Genomic DNA, 5,075 nt, shown 5'->3' with positions numbered 1-5,075 from the left:
TGAGGGTGTTAAAGGAACAGGCCACCGTTTTTCCACACTGAGATATGTTCTTACCTGAGCTGTGACGAGTTCTTTAGGACCTGTCTGATCTTCAGTCACGTAAACACAGCGCAGACGGCGTTAGCATTTAGCCTCTCCCTCTCTCCACTATAGCTCCAAAACAGGTCAAGATAGAACAGGGGTGCCCAAAGTGGGGCCCGCGGGCCAGACACAATTTTGAGTGACCAGAGAGTGACCTACTCTTGCGCTGCTTGTGGTTAAAACTAACTCTCTTCCATTCATTCTCAATTGTAAATATGGATGCAGTTCACTTTTTGACCACCAGCGTCAAATTGGGGGCGCTGTTTCACTCCTTTCACAAAGTTAAAGGAATAGGCCACCGTTTTTACATACTAAGATACGCTCTTACCTCACTTTAGACGTGTTAATATATCCCCGTCTGGTCTTTGTCCGTGCGCTCACACATACGCAGCCTCTCCCACATGTCACATAGCTCCGAAAAAGCTCACGATAGAATCTACCAAGCTCTTCCACGAGTTCCCTATTTAAATAAAGTTACGTGAAGTGTTTTCATGCGAAGTATATTTACACAGAAATGTAACATGTCGATTTTACTCCTCGTATCATTACGCCTCACAATATAGTCCCCCTTTTTATTTGCTTATAAAATCGACATGTTACATTTCTGTGTAAATATACTTCGCATGAAAACACTTCACGTAACTTTATTTAAATAGGGAACACGTGGAAGAGCTTGGTAGCTTCTATCATCAGCTTTTTCGGAGCTATGTGACATGTGGGAGAGGCTGCGTATGTGCTCCATTTGCCTGGCAGAGCGCACGGACAAAGACCAGACGGGGATATATTAACACGTCTAAAGTGAGGTAAGAACATATTTTAGTATGTAAAAACGGTGGCCTATTCCTTTAAGGAAACACTGTTCTGGTGTCTTGGTGTTTGTCAGTCATAGAGCGTCGCAGCATCAACTTTTTCCAAATTTTATTGCAAAGGTTGTTACGTCAACAACAGTATATGTTAAAAACTGACTTATAAAAGAATTGATGCTGAACTGACACTTTCAAAATAATCTAATGTGGCATTTTCTTTGAGTGAACGAATGAGGTAAAGTTACTGTAGGTGCTGTAGATGCAGGTGTTTTTGTGTTTTTTTTAATTGCTGCAGTTCGTTTTTTTAACCCCTTAACTCCCACCTGAACCGAGCACATTTTCTCCAGCTTGGCTTTAGGGGCGACAGTGGCACAGATGGTAGGGAGGGTCGTCTCATGATCGGAAGGTTCGGGGTTCGAATCCCACCTCCTGAAAGTGCACATTGTCGTTGTGTCCTTGGGCAAGACACTTCACCCACATTGCCCCCAGTGTCTGTGTACATTGGTGTATGAATGAGAGTATGAATGGGTAAGTGGATCCCTGCTGTAAAGCGCTTTGAGTGCCTAATGTAGGTGGAAAAGCGCTATATAAGTTGAGACCATTTACCCCAATCCAAAAGCTTCTGGAAAAAAACTGTGAAAATAGCAACAAAGCTGAGACGAAAACAATGATGGAAATGTGACAAAAAGGTGAGAAAACATTAATGAAAAAGTAGCAAAAAATGTCACAAGAAATTGACAAAAAATGACAAACATTTGACAAAAGCATGTTATTTGCATAGATAGAATCAAATGCAAATGTGGGCTATTGAAAAAATAAAAAAGTAAATAAAATAAAGTAACTTTATAATTTGCAGTATGTGTTTTTCGTGCTTGACATCGCCGTGTTTGGCCCACGACTCACAGGCACTTTTTCATTTGGCCCTCGGAGACGAAAAGTTTGGGCCACCCTGAGATGGAAGCTACCAAGCTCTTCCACGTTTTCCCTATTTAAATATGGTTACGTGAAGTGTTCCACTACAAAGTATAATTACACACAATTAAACAATGTGGATTTTCTAAGCGGATAAAAGGGGGGACTATATTGTAAGGCGTAATAATACCAGGAGTAGTTTGGCATCCGCGCAGTAAAGTGAAGATTACTGCGCGGATTTCGAACTACTCCTGGTATTAAAATAAGCTGTTTTTAGTGGAAAATTTAGTAAAAATCTAATTTTCGCCTTATTTTTTGATGTTCAAAACTCAATAAATGGGGCTAGAGATTATATAATAAAAAATCCCTCTGAAAAAATCTTCCAAATATTGTTCAGTCTGAGGCTGGAAAATGTGAAGTCTTTAGGTCCGACTGACGTGGACATAGTGTCGCCACAATGACAGAAACATGTGTTTTGGGAAAAAGGCCCTTGAAATTGCATTCTCCCATATAAGTCTAGAGAGTTCAGAGACCAATTTGGCCCAAAACCTGAAAACTGAAAAAATAGAGTTTTGCCTGTAGAGTCTCCCCTTAACCTGTCTCATTGAGCTCTTAAACTTATGCATAATGTAGTTCCTTTATCAAAAACATGATGAGATGTTAGGTTTTGTTTTGTCAGAGCGAGTTTGAGTTTGAGTAATCCTGCACATCTTAACCCTCTTAATTCCCTTGAGTGCAGCTGGGTTACATGTTTTTTCGATACCGATACCGGAGCGATCATTTTTCGATACCCAAACTAAAATATTTGTCATGTAGAATTAGGGCTGCTCGATTATTGAAAAAATAATAATCACAATTATTTTTGTCATAATTGAAATCACGATTATTCAAACGATTATTTGTTGCCTTTAAAAAAAAAAAGTCCATCTTTATTTTATTTATTTATTAATCAAAACACTACACTCTATGTTTTCTGGACAGTCATAAAAGTACAAAGGATTTTAAATCAGAGGGATTTTTTATTATTTAATCCCTAAAGCCCCATTTATTGAGTTTTCAATGTCAAAAAATAAGGCGAAAATTACATTTTTACTAATTTTTCCACTAAAAAACTGCTTATTTTAAAACTAAACAAGAAATCCAAAATCCCCTCTGAGAAAGTCTTGGTGACTCATTCATCAATAAAATGAAACCATACATTTGAATGTAGCTCTGTCCATTATTCAGATTTCGTCGCTGAAAAGATGGGAAATTTGGGGCATTTTTCGGCATAAAACACCTTGTTCTTATATGAAAAGATAAAATGACAGAAAACTTGAATGTATTTTTTTCTCACATTTATGACAGTGATCGACAGCAACAGTTTCAAATTGATTTTCCCTTATTCACCTGCAGTGTCTCGCCAGAATACTGGCAAAACCAGCAATGTGCAACTTTTCAAGGACTAAATGGATGAGCTACACCCGAGGAATTCAAATAGAAACATTGTTATTTTCATTGTTGTATTTAAAGTTTTCATTGCACCGATCAATAATCCATACACACTTCTGACTGCAGGGGGCGACAGAGCTCAGCCTCGGAGACGCCGGCTCCTCCCGAGGCCCTGCTCCAGTTTGCAGGAGCTGACATTTGGAAGCACTGGGTCAGCAGAACCGGAGAAGCCACCGGTATTTATCAAACGGACGGGGATTCTGATCGGGGCTCGCACGCTCCTCATTTACTGAGAGAGGGATTCTTCAGTTTTGTGTGTCTTACATAGTTCAGATCGATTATTATTTCTACTATTTATGTTTCTTGTCAGAGCCTTATCGTCTGGCAAGAACGTTATCCATTTAAATCTGTTACAGTGCGACAGTTTGGTTTATCTCATGACAGAAGAAAATAAGAATAAGAAAAATAACCTGTAATGCTTAACTTCTGCTAAGCCCCCAACTTATTTATTTATGTTCATTTATATCCAAATCGACAGTGAGATTTTACTCTTTGTCTCCCAGTTGTGGGTTATAGGGCTGTCACAATTATAAATCATAGATAAACGATATATTTTTGGGCTCGATATTTATCGTCTGTTCATTTATCAGCATTTCCCCCCCTCTTCTTTCTTTGTAAAACGTAGATTTCTAACTGAAGGAAATTGAGTTTCATTATATTTCACGTTTATTGCCGCTCGTGTGGTGTTTTAGGATTTGATTATGCACTTTTAGAACTAAGGTTTACTGTCATTTTTATGCCTGATAGTCGACAGTTTCCAGTATCGTTAGTGTCAATAATATCGTTTATCGCGATACTTTCCTGCCTCAACATATCGGACTTCACATTAGTTATGGTGACAGGCCGAGCCACACGCTGCTGCTCAGAGCTGACGGCTCCGGATTGTGTTGTAGAAACTAGAGGTTGACCAATGTATCGACCCGCCGATATATGGGTGTTTTACAATATCGACTATTGGCCGATATCATGCAGATATCTCTGGAATCGAAAGTGATTTTTTTGCATTGGAAAGAGCTCAGCCTTAAAGGAATAGGCCACAGTTTTTACTTACTGAGATATGTTTTTACCTTTGCTGTGACAAGTTCTTTAGTACCTGTTTGTGAAGATATTACTGCGCGGATTTTTATTTATTTATTTATTTTATTTGAGGTTGTGCAGACAAACAATACAAAACAGTAGACAATTCCATTGACGTGTATTAACCATAAATTCTATAGAACAAAAAAAAAAAAAAAACACAAGTTAGAAGTGCTACCTCAAATTCTATTTACATAGTGTGCGTGCGTGCGTGCGTTCGTGTACGAAATGCTAGGTGTGACTTGGATATGTTTTTAGAGGAAACACAAGAGAAGGAGAGTTTGGCAACATAGAAAGGAGCAGAAAAATACTAATAATAGTCATCAGGGGCGTAGCACCACATTCTGGGCCCTGGGTACAAACTATCTTTTTGGACCCCCCTCATATTTCTGGTTCTTTAACCACATGCAGTTGATTTATTTTCTATTATAACTTTATTATACACAGCGACCTAAAAGTCTAGTCTAGTCCTGGATACTGAGTACATTGTTTTGTTTTTGTTTGTTGTGAACTCGATGTTTGACTTGAAATTTCATCTGGATCGGCTTCAGTTACAGAAATTGAATAACCTTCAATCCCGGTATAGATATTTGAATTGGTGGTGGAATATTCTGCATAATGATTATTAGCATCAGTGTTAATTTTGACAAGATATTTTAAGTTAGTTTTAGTCTTAGTCATTTGACTAAAATGGAATTTAATTTTAGT

This window comes from Gobius niger (genome assembly GCF_951799975.1).
Source record: "Gobius niger genome assembly, chromosome: 17".
Classification (NCBI taxonomy): domain Eukaryota; kingdom Metazoa; phylum Chordata; class Actinopteri; order Gobiiformes; family Gobiidae; genus Gobius; species Gobius niger.
This window is presented reverse-complemented; position numbering follows the sequence as displayed.